Raw genomic sequence first — 18,136 nt, 5'->3', positions numbered from 1 at the left:
TGAGTTATGGCAAAAATTGCTTTAAAGATCCTGTCCATACAGATTGCTAACGACAGGAAAATCGTCTGGAATCGAGAAATTAATGCAGCGAACACAATGCAGGCGCTGGCTGGAAGCGTGCTGAGGCTTTCAAACAGCAGAGTCAGAGTTAGAGAACGATGTACTCAGCATTGTTGAGCACCCGATAAGGCGTTATTGAAATCGTGCCATTGCCCGTCCGTCTGCTCGTACGTTTGTACGATCTCTTGAAAAGGTCTAAGAGACTTGAAATTTAGTACTTCGGTTTCAATTGGTCGGAGAAAGAACGCTGTTGGCTTTGGGACTGCCAAAATGCAAAATGGACTGCCTAGTCTGTCTGTATGTCCGTTTTCCATCTGGCCATCTTATAACTCTTCATAAAACTAGACTTCAAACTTTTTAGATAGCTTCCTCTTGATCTAAAGAAGAATATTTTTAACTATGAGGCAGTCGGTCTGTCTGTCCTTTTCCCACCTGTATCGCACAGAACACTTTGAAGAAACTAGACTAGAAACTTGGTACATAGGTTCATCTAGATCGAAAGAAGGAACCTTTAAATTCTGAGGAAGACTGATTGTCTGTCCGTTTCAATTTGTACGATAACTCTTTGAATAAACTAGACTTGAAACTTGCTACATAGGTTCCTCTTGATCGAAAGAAGAACCCTTTTTATCCTCAGGCAGTACGTCTTTTTTCTGTCTGTCTATACGGTAACTCTTGGTAGAATGATCCTAGATATATATAAGACTTGGTACATAGTTTCGTATTGGCCAAATGAATAGCTCCGTTGATTTTAGGATGAGAACGTTGATGGATAATCAGTCGGTCCCTATCCGTTTATTTGTTATCAGAATATGTAAATTTTACTGTATTATACCTTTAATTGCTTTTATTTCCCAAATATAGGGCAATCTGAGAACCATTTCAATATTTAATTGCTGGATATGTTTTATGTATCATGTTTGTTTTAAAATATTTCAAATATCAGTAAAATTATTATAGTGTGTACTCAAGGAACCGACTTGCTAGCGGAAGATCAAGTATTTCAATTAGTAGGGAAACTCTAGCTCGTTCAGTTTTGTTTATGAATAGCTTACTGGAGGAGTTCCAACTAAAGTAAAGGAGGAACTAATATTCTTACTCTTGGCTAACATTGTACAACAAGGATAAGAATACTAATGATAACAAATTATAAAAGCAGACTTGACTGTTTCTTTACATACATGGTTTTACCGTTGTGCTTGGAACTGACCTAGAGAAGCAGAGTTGATTTAACACAGTTAAACCAATGTCATGGCAAAATAATGGTATCGTTATATGCAGTATATAACTGTATCCATATAAATATAAAATAGATATTACCAAAATATATCTATCAAACTCAATCGGAGACTTTCCTGAGAGGTATGCATTTGAAGTTTAGTCGCTATATGTTTAGGCACACATAGTAAATTAGGATATGTATATAAAATATCAATAACTAATTAAATACAGTATTAATTTGTTTAATACACATTATTAAAAATGAAGTTTTAGGAGCTTCGAGTGAGTCTACACGTACAAAGGTTTTTATTGCTAGACTTTTTCTCTAGCTGTGAAAGAACCATAAGTGCATATTGCATAAATGCGAAACTTGTGTAAGTTATTAAATTATACGTATGAATTGTATTATTTGTTTTAAACGTGTACAGTTAAAAAATGTATAGGAAGAATGACATTAAAAATATTGATTGTTATTAAGTTTTCAGCTCAAATATGGCTTGCAGTTTGCGTGTGAAAAAATGTAGACATTTAATGGTTTATCTATAACTAAACCTCGCCATTGAAAGTTTACTTTAATATAATTCAAACTAATAGAGTCCTTAAATTTAAAATAAAATGCATTTGAAATGTTTTTTTTTCTATATACAGTTTTGAACTATACCCCAAAAACGTGTGTTCTACAGGGTAAAATCGGTTCAAATTCAACATTCTTAGACAATAATACATTTTCCTCTTTACCATTCGTTATTAACAATTTTTGCCAACTAACAAGCCATCTTGTGGCAAAAGGCAAAATCATACGTCACATTCTAATAAACTTTAATTTATAAACTTCTACCAATGAGATCGTATTTGTAAATATGGTATAAGTACTTATGTAAGTTACCACTTTAAAATTGTTGCTTAAGCAATATTTGACACGATAAAATAAGTTGAAAACAATCTTAATAACTAAAGAAAACTATAAAAACTTGCACGTATTTTCCAGTTTTATTTCTTTACAAATCGTGCCCATAAACATTATCCAAACTAGCTGTTTATTATGCAAGTTTCATGTGTAAAGTGGTTGTAAAAAGAATAATAAAAGTTGAAGATATTTCGAGAGTTTCACGTGACGCCGTATTCAACAAAATTGCGAATTCTTGAGTGTCATCCACCATATTTGTTCATGTATTAAAAGGCGGCATTCGAGATGGCAGACATTTAAAGTTTTTAAAGATGCATAATATCGCACCACCAATAGTGTGGAACATGACAAATACAGTCGTTTTCAATTTGCAAGAAAACCTTGTAAGAATGGTATTGCCAGATACAAGTAGTCACTTGATGTATTTCCATATAGAGGGAAAAGAATGTCTTTTAAAACGGTTAGTATTAGATCTATTTCTGGATTCGTAAATATTTATTTATTTAACAAGTTATGGACATTGTAAGCTTCACTTTTTTATATAGTTGTTACAGTATATCAATGATTTTTGTCTATTAAACTTTAACTACTCATATACCCTCAATATGTTTTGTAACTATAGCCACAGCCGTATTTCTTCCAAATTTCTGAGATTCGATATGCATTATTATTTCTTAATTGAAATAATAGTACCAGAATAAATTCAACGACTCGTTTTTTTAACGATGTAAAACCGCATTCTACTTGAAAGTATTGTTATTCACGTCACGTCTTTCCCGGGTCGTTAAGGGGTCCCGCTAGTTAGCCTATTGGGTATTTTCTTTTACAATTGCTGTTATTAGTCACAATTTGTCCTAAGCCTAAATAATGCCAGAAAGGCGTTAGAAGCGACGCATAATTTAAAGATATAATGTGCAACGCGTAACTGTATATCTACAATAAAAAACCCATGGTTTAAATTTAGCATATTGGGTTTTCAAATGCTGTAGAGATAGGCACTAAAAAAAGTTTTAAAACTTGTCATTTAATCGTTAAAAATAAAACGATAATTTTCGGCACTCAATAAACTCCTATAATACACATATGATTTTTCTATTCATAGACTTTTTATTCCTAATACAAAATCTGAAAATACTCAAATCCACCAAGAATCAGCAATTTTCCCAACTGCATAAACGCCCTAATCGAAGAAAAACATTATTCACAAAATAAAATGATTTGTACCCCCCCCCCTAAACAAAAAATTAGAAACTTGTATCCAAGAAAAAACTAGATTGTTTAAGAAAATATCATATAACACAGTATCACAACATGAAAGTAAGTATGTCCATTTTGTGGAAACTAATTTCAGATATTTAACTAATTTCACATGATCAGTGAGTTCTATATCACATTTTTCCAGCTTTTAGACAATTCCACGCTATTTTCCTTGTTCCAAGTTATTTTCGTTCTTGATTATTTTTAAAGTTTCTCCTATCACAAGAATTTTCGCAAGTAATTGTGTTTTGTCGAATTGTATTGCATGTTTGGTTTTGAAACTGTGTTTCACTACAGCCTATGATTTATGTTTTGACGATTATTGTTTCTAATTTGTTCAATCTCTCGTGCGAAAACACAAAAAAAAACACACACACACACATATGACAAAGGTAATTTTACGGAGTACTTCCTCTCTGCCTTATCTATAAAATTATGGAAGTGATCTAAAGTCTGTGATATAAGACTACAAACTGTGGGTTTTCTCTCTTTTCTTCCACCATAAAAAGTTCACAAAAAACTGTCACGACATTTTTAACGTCATTTACAGTTATTTGAAGATCATGTCATATCTTAAATCATCCTGATGGTTTAAATTAATTCATTTTATTACAGATCATGAACGTTTTATTACAATTTAAAGAATTATTCCAAAAATCACATTGTCTTTGAAACAGATATTGCACTCTAGTTACTTTAACAAGCTATGTGTACAATAATAGGGTTACAGATGGTTTATTAATTGTGGAGTTTGAATATTACATGCATAATAAATGTTGCAAAGTTTCAGATAAATGGTAAAAAAACCGACTCATTTATATACATAAGGATTATATTAATATTAATTTATGTTTACAACTATTACAGGGTCTTGACGTAACCAAAATATTATCTGCTATTTCTAAAGAGTGTATCAGTAATTTCAAAAACCTGAATTTTTAGTGTAGCTAGATACTGTGCCCATAGTTCACAACCATCACTTTAATGATATTTTCAGCTTGGGTTCATAACCGATGGTGGAATCTGCGGATAACCGCGACTGGATTCGGTTATTGAGGTATTGCGGAATCCTCCTCAATATTGGGCAATGAGGCATGAGATTAGGAACGTTCGGTATCATTCAGTCACTCTCACCTTTCTGTGAAGTAGTGCCGAAATGTTCGCAATGTAACTGGTGAGATTTTCCGATACTGCACAAAAGTATATTTAATTATACATATTTGCGTGTTTTACAACATGAAATTTAGGACTAGTATAACCTAACCTAACCTACTAGTCTATATAAAATTTAACAAAACAATCGTGTTGGTCTCCTTTCCTAACCACCAGTGCTAATTTATAATAATATTTCTTACGATATTTTAAATTCCGGTATGTTATTACATGGAGTACAAAATAATAATAATGTGTTTCTTCTTATAAACACAATAACTCGGATTCCTATTCCGACCACCGGGCTCGTATATATAATAAATAGTATATATATAATAAGAATAAATGGCTGGAAATATAACATATTGTTATTTGTGCCACCTCAGTCCCTTTTGATGTATGACTTCTCCCATATATTGATATTACAATTTAATAAAAAACTAGAAAATTACCAAAAATACAATAAATTAAATGTTTACTTCAATTTATGTTACATTTGGCTTCCTCTTACAAACGGCTGGGCACTCTGATTTTGGTCAGTATATATAAAGTTACAAAAAACGAATGAAAGGCCAACAAATATTGAAAAAATACAATAACGTTGCGTATAGACATTTTATTTCAAGGAGGCACTACTCTTTTAATGATCAGTATTATATTGTTACTCCAATTTTTATATTATTTTATAGGTATTTAGAGAAAGAGTTTTATTTCCGACTTCATCGTTCCGATATATTGGAAATGATTTCGGAGCAAGGAATGGCTTCCAAAATTTACAAAAATATGGTAATATTTTAAATTTCCTTAAAATGTTACAGTATTATATGTCTTTACCCTAACTTTGTGTATATCTGTTGCGTAAGTTTAACACTATTTATGTGCTGGATTACGAAATTATTTTGTTTGTTTCTTAAAAAATCAGTTTCAACTATTAAAATGTGATTTGAATACGTATTTAGCTTATGCTCCCACCTCAGCTAGTGATTTATATAATCCATATATAACTAGCGATACTATAATAATATATCTAATACATAATTATCATATCTGATATTTAATATCAATTAGACTGTAAGCAGGTGCTTTAGAATCCAATTCTTATGTCAACTAGTTTTATAGATAGATAATATTTAATTGACCTTTGTCAATGCTTCCTATAGTCGGATGATAATAAAAGATTTTGACTTTGACTTTGACAGAAAAAGGGAAAGACTCAGTAAATACAGTACTGGCAGCCTAAAAGTGCTAAGAACACCAAACAGGGTTTCAACCTGCCACTGAGGTCAAGAATCCTAGATGTTATACTATGTGCTCACCGGCTCTTCCATAAATATAACAAAAATAACAAATACATATATCTTTAAAATGTATTTATAATGTTAATATTTATATCTAAATTATAAATTAAATAAAAAAAGTTTCATAAAATTTAATAAAAACATCATTTGTCAAAAGTTTGGGGAATTAACAGAAAATATGATTCAGGTGGTAATTAGGTTACTGAAGCTATATCATAAAATATCAATTATCTCTTCTTTTATAAGTTTCATAAAAATTACTATCACTTTATTGACTGAGTTTTAAAGAAGCCTCTAAATCTGAAGGTAGAACAATTTAATTTTAATAAAAAATTATACGTTTTTAAAATTTCAATGAGTTTTTAAAATGGTATATTAGATATTGCATATGTCTAAAATTTTTAACTTTGAATCCAAAATTCGTTATGTTGGTTTGATGGAATAAAATGGAATATTATGATTTGTTTGATTAATATGAAAGATTTTGATTTTAATAATTTTGTTATACATTTATTTCAATGCAACGGCGAAACCATTAAATATCAAAAGAATGAAAAATATTTGGCTAACTGGATAGATAGACAAAAATTTAAACCATTTAGCTACAACAATGCTAAAATGGGAATTATAAACACCCTATCTTGTGCAAATCTATTGTAACCTTGTTCGAGCGCCAAAGCTTCACTGTCTTATTATACAAATTTCAAATACTTCTCAAGTTTTCAATGCAGCAGTTTACATATCCATGAAAATGCATTAGATTATAATCAGTTCTACTACCCGGACAATGTATTCAGTACTTGTTATTATGTATATCACCAGGAGCGGAGTTAACGTCAAAGGCATCTGTTTGAAACAAGGTTCACTTTTTATCTGCTCTTGACGACCTCATTGTGTCACCCTCTTTGTTATCTTTTTATACCTTTCACAACTCTGAAAGGTCAGAATACCGTCACGAGCCACAAGCCCGACATCACATTATGTTAATTAACGTCTTTGGCAAAGAAAAAAATTATAAAACACATTTTTAATAAAAGTGAGATACTTTCTGCGCCAAGTTTAATCTTTTTAAGTAGAGGACGATCGATCCTACATTACGCCTTATTCTCCTCGTCCTCACGGGCCACTGGCCTGCGCGAGGATCTTATCAAACAGAACAAGGGGGAGAGTCGATACAGTACAAGATATCTTATCGATAGTGCTGATAAGAAAGCTACGGTCACAGACAGGACTTGACCTGCACTATCTCTATCTCTGATCCAAAGTCTCAGATCACTCAGCCATGAGCATGTAGAATTTTATTTCTATGTTATGAGGATAATGAAATGTTAGAGGATTGTAATAAAGTCCACAAAATCCATTAAAATGCTCTTTAGAGCATCTGGGATTTTCTTTCGCAAAATATAGCACAAAATTAATAAACTACGTCTCCAATAATGCATGTTCAGGTTTTATGACAAACACAGAAAAATGTCCCTTCCCTGCAGCGGCGGTCAGTGGCATTCAGGGCGCGCCACACCAAGTTAGAATTCATTACACTGAAATATGTACGGCTGTGTAAAAGGTTTTGTCTCTTTTATAATTTTCTTTTGTACTTTATATTTTAATTTACATTAACCCTCAAATTAATGAGTCATACAGTTATGTCATTGCTTAACTGTTTATGAAAATACTCTTACACTAAACTCGTAAAGTTATAAAACTAGACAAAACCAGGCTGTACGTAATTCAGTACAGCGTGACTTCTGGTTACAAATCAAGGTACTGGAGGAAAAGTACCAAGAATTGTACCTTTTACATTACAAAGGTTTAACTGTTTAGTGTAAAGCCTTTCGATACCTTTTTAGTTGAAACATTTTTAGTTTGCGCTCCTTGTTTACTTACATATTATTAGTTTTCCAGATTTCGTATATAAAGTGCTCTATTAAAGTTAATATGGATTTATTAGTTCAATAATCAACTGTTTATACAGAAGTATAGAAAAATTTGTATTTATTGAAAATTACGTTTACTATAACAATCTACATTTTTAACGTGTTTAAAAAGAAAGAGTATTGGTTTACAGAAGTACGTTAGACTTAAATTTAAATGTAAAGTTATTTAAACAATAACTTCTTATTACATTACTTGCGTGAAATGAATATTTTTGAAAGTATCGACTCTGTTGTGAAGTAAGAGTAGATATTTCTAAACAGCAGATTTGATGTATTGGCATAGCCAGTGTATCCTTTGATCTGAGGTAATAAATTTTTAAAAAAAAAATATATACATGTGGTTTTCATAAAAAGGACGACCTACTGACAGGACTTAGTTTTAGCTACAAAATGGTAAGTATCAGTCATTTGAAAATTTAACTGAGACTAGCAAGCATGTTGGCGCAGTTGTGCCGAAATAATAGTAATACTTTTTAAATAAATTATTGCACTTATAACTGATTAATCATTTTAATTATTAGCTATCCAATAACTGGGGTATTATCCTGCTCGTATTTCATGTATTATTTAAACTATTAATACATCTGAGAAAATATCCTCGAAATCAAGGGCCTCCCTAACTCTAAATATTCAAATGCAGTGCTTTTTTATGATACACCATAGAAAAGAAACATAGATATTAAGAGTGTTAACGGAGATATTCATCATTATATGGATTGTAGATATTCAAGATCAATGCTTTAATTGACACATGTAAAAACTGTAATGTAAACATTTTAAGTAAACATTCAGGAAACACTATGATGAAAGAAACGCTCAACGGTGAAATTGTCCACATTCCCTTTATTTTTAAGTACTTTATTATCAGTTTTCAAGTACAATATACAATTTAAATAACACAATGTTTCTCAAAATCTGTTTAGCTGTTCACGCATTTTCGAGGTAATATAGTAAAGTACCCCACATTTTGAAGTCGAGAACTCTTATATTATTATTTTTAAATGTTGCCTTTCCGGAGTAACAGCGAAGCAGTTTTGAGTAAATTATATTTCTAACCACCTTATGGTGTTGAGAGTTCAAACAAGCTTCCTTATTTTGGATGTGTATGATTAGGAGTTATTTCTTCATACCAAAACTTTTCGAAAGAAAACACGCCTAGTTTTACTAACAATAACACCACCCAAAAACGACTGCCAAAAGAAGTATTTCCCACTCATAATTAGATAAAGCAAAAAGTTTATGCTCGGATAGAGATGGAATACGAGACAAAATTAAGAAATTTCAATCGGATCTTTGGGAGAATGGTAGAAATCAGAAGTAAGAAAATATAATCAAACTGAATAGAAGAATCACCACTGAGTCTTATATGAATAAACATTTCTGGAAATTCATTTTCGGTGAAAAGGTGTTTACATCCTGCCATTGACACGTTTCCGGTCTCTAAGGTATTTCTGGCGCCGTAGTAGCATTTGCCCTGTTGTCCTGATCAAGAAGTTATTTACATACTTTGGTCTGAATAGTCTACTATCGTCAAAAAGTGACTGCTTCCGACCATTGTAACCTACTTCCGGTCTAATGCATTTTATTTATTGGTAGTCTATTGAGTATAAAGTACACATTTGTGTCAAATTTCAACGTTCTTGGACAGCGGGAAGTAAAATAAAATAAAATATAGCTATTCTAAGGATTTCTAACCTATTTAAGCGGCAATAGGTACTGGATCTTTATTAACAATTTTTAATTCTTTTTTTGAGAGCTACAGCCACGTGTAAGTGGCTTCAAATTTCATCATTCTGCGCCACTGGGAAATAAAAAACAAAAATATGGTTTTTCTGGGGTTAAACCCTTTTTAAATCTCTATGAGTGGTTAGTCTTTATGAAAATACTTCTGTTTTTCTTTGTAATTCAAGAAACGTGTGTCTTAAATTTAATCCTTTTTGGATATCGGGAATTTGTAAAATAAAAATATAGTTGTAGGGATTTCAACCCTATTTCAGTCACTATGGATTTTATTTGCTTCGACAAATTTTCTTTTTTTTGCGAACATGAGGCGTATGTTTATCAAATTTCATCGTTGTAGGACATCGTGAAGTTGAAAAACAAAATACAGTTCTTCTAGGGATTGAAACTCCATTTAAACCTCTATGGATGTTTAATTTTTATGAAAATGCTTTATTTTCTCTACTTTGATAGTGATGGATGCGTCCTAAATTAAAAAGTTGGATAATTAATGATGAAAGAATGAGTGAGTGAGGGCTTTGACTTTTATATATAGAAGTGTAAAGTATTAACATAAAATCATAGATGAGACATAAACGTTATTAGACGTTGAAGTAAAAGAGCGCAAAGAAAGCACGAAAAAGAAAGTAATAAAACATTTAAAAATTTTACATGATTTTTGGTACCGAGATCATTCGTTGCATGAACTCGGATGAAGCCAATATACTACGTATTTATCGTTTGGCTGCAAATAATATAAAACGAATAAAACTGTAAGTGTAAACAGTGTAGTTCTCGGTCACAGAGTAGTTCCTTTCACTTAAGTTAGACCCATAATCAAGACTATTCTACATCGAGCCCTTTAATTTTTAAAAGCAAAGTTGTTGAGACGGACCAACCACCCAGTCAAACTGGCAGATTAACTTAGGCCTCATTGGCTGCCATTTCTCAAACACAAACCAAAAATTAAACCTACGTATAAAATAGAAAGGGTACCTTAAATAAACCAATGCGAAGCACTGTATAGTTTGTAAAAGTTTCATCAAATGAACCAATAAAAATTACCCGCCCCGTTGTCTGATTTACCGCCGAAACGTCTGGACCATCACCAATGGCTCCTGGCCAGTTCCAGTGGTCGTTTCTTTCAGATCTATTGAGTCATTCATTTTTTAGGTTAAAGTTTAGTAATTAGTGTGTTTTTGTGATTCCTGACTGCGTGTCTAAACGCTTTGGTACGATATGTTTCTCCAAAGTACAGAGAAAGGACATAACGGCTTAAAAATTTACAAACAAAGGCACTCAAACGGATCAAACGGAGAGATTTATTTTACAACAACATGTATTCATAATATTATTTTGAAAAGTTAATATGTAGTGAATAATACAAATAAAAAGTCCCAGTTCCGTTTCCTGATGTTCCGTCATTTTCTTTCTGCGATGAAAATCGCTAAATAATACTGGTTTGTGTTAGGTTCTCTGTGGTTGGTCGATCAGTGCAGATATGTTGTGACCTGTATATTTTCCTGTACAGTTTTAATAATTAGTGTATGTTTTAGTAGTGCGCTTGGGGCTAATACAAAACACGATTGTTGTGACAACAAGGTGCTAGTTTCTTTATTTTAACCTGGATTTTAAATGTTAAGTTAATTATTCACCTGATGAAGAGGTCAGACTGTAAGTCACGAAACTAGTATCTCACCACTGAAAGCAAACGCCCGAAAAAATCGGGTTACCTTAATAATCATCAAGAACGAAGTTTCAATAAGTAATTAATATGGTAGCTAGAATTTCTTATTGGTTTTGGAATAATAGTAGACAATTATTTTTAATGTAGGAAATAAAAAATTATACTATTGACAAATTTAGTGCCTAAAACATTACTAAGGAATCTGAATTGAATAAATAAGATCCTGTTATATATTTTTAAGATAAATTAAAAGACAGTATAAGCTAATTAATTGCTACAAACAGTTTTTTTATTTGATATGACAGGTATTCGGAACAGCTCTACCACTAAAAGAAAAAGTCTAAGTGGCTGTTTTTACATGGTAGAGTCATAAAGTAAGGTCAAGTCAAGTGATGTAATGTAGGATGTCAGCAGTGTCCGCACATCTCCGGGCCATCCTCCAACATCTGCGCTTGCATCAGTCTCTTTGTTCTAAATTAAAAATTTATCTCCTTGAGATGTAAGCTTAAATAAAAAAATATAACTTTCTGCGTTTTTGTTTCTTTTGAGTGTGTAGGAACGTTTGATGCTAACGTTGGATAAGCCCGTTGAGGTTAACTTTTGTAGCTTCAAACTAGATCATGTTTTCATCTACCTCTGAACTGCGAATTGGGTCATCAGCGAACTGCACAAGTTGACTGGCTTAGCATAAATCAGGGAAAGAATATTACTGAGTGAGTATAGAGCCCTACAGAGGCTACATAACCTAGTTGAATAGTTTGGAAAGTTAGTTGATTTTGTGCTAGGATGATGGTTTCCATAGTTTGGACATGAACTAAGCCATAAACGTACCACGTTTCTTACACTGTTTGACTATCAGTTGTCATGTAATGTTTTTTCCAATACTCTAAGTCTCTAAGAATGAAAATATGTTGATTCAGCATAAATTTGAATGTTGAGATACTAGACGCTGCAATAAAAATGAAGTGAACTGGGGCTAAGTTCAACATTTAAATTGAATCAACCCGTCCTACCACAGCTAAGCTATGTGTAGAAAACCCGGTTGCTCCACCGTGCTTATTTATATCCTGTCAAAAACATCGTAGTGCACTCAGTATGTGCCGCAACTAAACATCCATAGAGTTGGGCGAGATTTAGTGACATATTGCTTTTTGCTGTAGGTTCAACAGTATAATGTAATCAGCAGAAGTGAACCCTCATGCGGAAATTGGTGTGATTATTCTCTTGGAGCGAGAGTAATCCAAGGGAATTTTAATATTCCTCATGACGACAGCGTATTTGTATTGATCCGTTGATTTGTTATAGCCGATACAGGCTAAGTACAAAGTCTCACTCTCCCATTTTGATGTCAGTGCGTTTCTCCGTTCAGTGGCTATCCAGGCGTGCTAGTGAGAAGGTTACTGTCGCTCTTTGTTGAGTTAACTAATTCTTTTGGCGGGCTATGGATGTGTGTTTTTCACGGGAAAATATTTTGTTTCGCGTCACGCATGATTATGTTTTCCACATGAGTGGAATGATAGCTTTACCGAAACGTAAACAAACCGTTGCATAAACGTCTAATCTGAACTAACAAAAATGTACGTTGGTAAAAAACAATGTTAGATTAATAGGAAAACGTAAACCTTAATAACATACAACATTGTATATGATAAGGAAATTAACGAAACGCTCCTCTAATCTAGTAGAGTTTTACAATGATTTGTTTTCTAACTTTTCGATCAGGTTTGTTATCTCTTGTGTTTTTTTTAATTTTTTAGGTCAAATGTATTCGACGAGGAAAGCTGCTACATAAGAAAAAGTGAAGATAAGCTTATTTCTTCCAGTTTTTTTACTTACCTCATAAAGAACATTCCGAAATTTGGAAACACTTTAGTATTTTGCAAAGCGGCTAATCTGGATTCTTAGTTTGGATGGTTTTTATTTTTTTATTTATTTTTTTATTTTAATAAAAAGGAGAAGCCGATCTCCTTTTGGCCTTATTCTGCCCGTCCTCATGGGCCACTGGCCTGTGCGAGGATCTTATCAAACAGAATAAGGGGAAGAGTCGATACAGTACAAGGTCGATGGTACTGATAAAAAGTGCAACGGTCAGTGACAGGAGTCGAACTTGCGCTATCTCTAACTCAGACTCAAAGTCCAGCGTCTTAGACCACTCGGCCATCGGCACTCCCAGTATTTATTTTTCCAGTAACTGCAATTGGATATAGTGTGTAAATAAAAACTTCAGTCGCTTCTGGAACTTTGGCTTTGTAAAGGGAAGAAATTATAATCGTACAAAACCCTTGAATTATCTTAGTCGAGCTGAGAGATATATAGATGAACATATTTTGTATGCAGTAGAAATTTACACCAGAAAATGTTTAGTCATTTTCTGAATTTATTATGTTTAGTAAATTTGTTTCAGTAAGTTGTATTACTTGTAAGTTATATACAGTATTAATTTGTAATATTAAATATAAATAATATAACCGTAACCTTAAAAATATACCTCACCTATATTGTTTAGAAATATAAACAAAATTAAAGAATTAAATTTGGTACTTTGGGCCAAATCTGTACTAGTTGAAATCCCAGAACGTTATATTTAAACTAAAATTACAGTATAATGGAACAATACAACGCATTGTATACTCTGCTTATTATAACAAATACATGCATTATGTAGTTTTGTGGATTCATTAATACTTTATTGTTTGCAATGTATTCATTCATCGTGTTAAGGAGAGGACAAGCTTTATCCTAGTTCTTTGAAGGGTTGCAAAATATTTTCATTTCATATGTTTTTAATACAAATCTAAAATATCCGACTGTTTAACTTGATACTGTAACGCAGGAGTTTTATTTCTTACGACATTAGTATGAAGGAATATAGGAAATCAATTCAATTTTTTGTTTTTATTTAAATGTTATTTGCATTTTTTTTAATAATAACGAAAAAATTTTGTACGATTATCTTTACTGAAATCAATTTTAAACTAATTTTAGTAATTCATCTATTACATGTTGAATATAATAAACTTCAGGTAAGACAAAAAGAAAATGTTGAAAATATAAAAGAAGGCAATCGTTCTGTTGATTGTTCTATAACACTGTACAGTTGTAGACAGTAAGGTATAATATATGGAAATTGGAGCAGTGAATATGACAGAGATTTACAGTTATTTGTTCTGAAGAAGTACTTGACTTAAAGAGCCACCCACATGAAAATGATAGTGAGTAGGGGTAGTGTGATGTTTTACGACTTTCACGATATCTAGTGGTAACGCTCTGAACTAATATGAGCACTAAACCATCAGGTTAGTTCAGGTCCGTCGAGCCTTTTAAGTAGGTAGGTACGTATGCGTTAATAAAGACAAAAAATTAAACTTGAATTCGTTTGCCATTTTTTTTATTTGACAGCGAGAGTTTAAATCCTGTCTGTGGCCATTGCACTTTTTATCAGTACCATCAACCTTGTACTGTATCGACTATCATCCTTATTCTGTTTGATAAGGTCCTCGGACAGGCCAGTGGCCCATGAGGACGGGCAGAATAAGGCTCAAAAGGGGATTGTGCTCTTCTTTTTTAAAACACAAAAACCAAAAACCTTTGCAACCAGTATTCACCAATTTTGTTCTTAATTTCATTGAAATTGGTATTGATAGTTCGTTCAGAACAGATTTTGTAATACAAAATTAGCAAGTTTGATATAGCAAATCAATTTTTGAGGTTTAACTGTTAAACCCAGCACAGGATTTGGTAGCTTGCCTACCTTCCTACAGGCCCTCCGGTATGTCCTTCTCATCTGGGTTTTGGTTGCATAATTAGGATACTGATTTAATTAAAATCCTTGACTAAAATCCTTTAGTCAACTATAAAAAATATATCGGTTAATTGTTTTGATGTTTTTGTAAAGGGTTTATTTTTCTCTAATCCAGATCGTATCCTAACAGTGTTTCCATGTCCGGAGAGTGAACTTGCGCCATTAAACTGAGACGGCCGACCGTGTTCTCATCTATCCTTGTCGTTAAGGGTCCGCTCGATAGTTCAACAATCCGGAAGGAAAGCCCTTTCTTGTAGACTCGCGTATCTCCGTAAGCCCTTATTCCAGGCAAATAAACTCCAGCTTGAGTTAGTTTACTTTCAATAAATTAAAAGTCATTTCGAAGTCCACCTCATTAAAATTTGTATTACACTTTTGATGTAATAGCAATTAATATCAAGAATAGGTCGTGGATTGAAAGAATAAAACAATGTGAGCCTATCGCTTATTTTTTAATCTTTGGCACTGAAGCTATGGCTTACCAACACATTTAAATGACGTGCAAACACACAGTTGTCTTGATACATTTTAGACTAGTTAGTACAAGCCAACATATCATTGCAAGTTTGAGATGTGGCAAATTAACTAATGTTTAATGTACTTAGCAATGAGATCTATTAGTTAAACTTCGCAAGAGTATAGAATATTAGTTTCTTGCGTCAACGCTAGTATTTTGTAGTCTAGATATTTCTGATGTCGAAACAATGTAAATATTTCATTTTGATTCTTCGTTGCCGAACTTTTTTATCTCTTCAAATGAACATGACTCCAGATTCCAGGACCCAAGTATGTGAGTGTCAGATGCCAGACGCTGCACTAAGAGGAGGTTAAACTGGAGCTGAACACAGCATTCACAACGCTAATATTAACATTATTAATTGAGATATCTTAATCCCAATAATATTAAAAATGCGAAATTCTTTTGTTCGTTTTTATTTGTTTTCGAGCACAAACTACTCCACTGATGGTACTGAAATTTTACATGGACGGTTCCTTAGACCAGACTACTCAAATATTTGCTTCTGGCCAGGTTTCTTTTCGAGCGGTTTACCTATAGGTGCATCCTCTTAACCGTTAACAATAATACACATTGTAATCAAGAGGAGTAATACTATTCCACCTCTTACACTATAATCAGGATAGTAAAGTTTAAGAGGTTGAGGAATAAAAAGTGTTTTTGACTATAATATGTGTCACTATATTAGTTAAAGTTGGTGTTCAAGTTATGAGATTACTTAATTGTTATATTTTAATGGTATTAAACTGCATTTACATGCACAGCACTTCCTTAAGACGTTATTAAACTATAACATATCTCACCTTTACGGGAATGCATACAAGGATGAGAAGAAGGTCAGCCGAGGCGAGGCTCGCTAGGAATACGTTTGTTGTACTCTTCATACGACGATAGCGGGAGATGGTGAAGATGATCAGAGAGTTGCCCACAACTCCCAAGACCAAGGTCACACTGTATACGATCAGCGGAGGTAGAAGTTCCTCCCAGTAGTAGGTGTTGAGGGCCTCAAAATAGTCGTAGTCGTCGTAGATATCTGATGTCACGTTGGGCTCCGATATCTGAAACGGACATTTTATATACTATGAGTGAGGTAACTGATGTTGAAGGCCTAAAATAGTCGTAATCATCGTAGATATCTGATGTCACGTTGGGCTCCGATATCTGAAACGGACATTGTATATACTATGAGTGGAGTAATAGATGTTGAAGGCCTAAAATAGTCGTAATCATCGTAGATATCTGATGTTACGTTGGGCTCCGATATCAGAAACGGACATTGTATATACTATGAGTGGAGTAGAGGATGTTGAGGGCCTCAAAATAGTCGCAGTCGTCGTAGATATCAGATGTCACGTTGGGCTCCGATATCTGAAATGAGACATTGTGTATACTATGAGTGGAGTAGAGGATGTTGAGGGCCTCGATCTTGTCGTAGTTATTGTACATATCTCATGTCACGTTGGGCTCCAATATCTGAAATGAGACATTGTGTATACTATGAGTGGAGTAGAGGATGTTGAGAACCTCGATCTTGTCGTAGTTATTGTACATATCTCATGTCACGTTGGGCTCCAATATCTGAAATGAGACATTGTGTATACTATGAGTGGAGTAGAGGATGTTGAGGGCCTCGATATTGTCGTAGTTATTGTACATATCTCATGTCACGTTGGGCTCCAATATCTGAAATGAGACATTGTGTATACTATGAGTGGAGTAGAGGATGTTGAGAACCTCGATCTTGTCGTAGTTATTGTACATATCTCATGTCACGTTGGGCTCCAATATCTGAAATGAGACATTGTGTATACTATGAGTGGAGTAGAGGATGTTGAGAGCCTCGATATTGTCGTAGTTTTTGTACATATCTGATGTCACGTTGGGCTCCGATATCTGAAATGAGCATTGCGTAAACTATGAGTGGGGTAACGGATATTGAGGGCCTCAAAATAGTCGTAGTCGTCTTTGATATCTGATGTCACGTTGGGCTCGGATATTTTAAATTATACACTGTGTACACTATGAGTGGAGTAACAGATTTTGGGCGCCTTTAAATTTTCGTTCAAATCTGATCTTAGTTTATGCTCCGATATCTGAAATGACAACAATTCAACTTCAGTTATTTGGTATACTATGAGTAGAGTAGCGATAGATATCCAACGTCACCTAGTCACTTAAGTGTGAATAAACCGATTCCAATCCTAGGTAGCTACTGAATTAACTACGATCCGAGTCCTTCGGGTGTACTGGAGCATTTACGAGGTTGTTACTACTTCCGGCGGTAGTTGTTGCTTCTTGCCTCGCCCCACTTAACTATTTCCGTCGTGAATGTTTATGTGTAACCTGTCTGTGATTTGAGACATATGTGAGAACTGATTTATTTTAAAATATCTCCAAATTAGACGAAGACTTTGAAGACAAGAAGATAGTAATGAGTAAATTGTTTTTCGTAACGTTAATTTCAGACCGTCCTGTCATAGTGGAAATTCAAGAGTTCTAAAGCTGTCACTCAAAAAAGACGAATCTTAGGCACGATTGCTGAGCAATACTCTAAGGCTTTAGGTATATTTATAACATCATTC

This window comes from Homalodisca vitripennis, chromosome 2 (genome assembly GCF_021130785.1).
Source record: "Homalodisca vitripennis isolate AUS2020 chromosome 2, UT_GWSS_2.1, whole genome shotgun sequence".
Classification (NCBI taxonomy): domain Eukaryota; kingdom Metazoa; phylum Arthropoda; class Insecta; order Hemiptera; family Cicadellidae; genus Homalodisca; species Homalodisca vitripennis.
The sequence above is the reverse complement of the archived record's forward strand: the minus strand, read 5'-3'. Positions refer to the sequence as shown.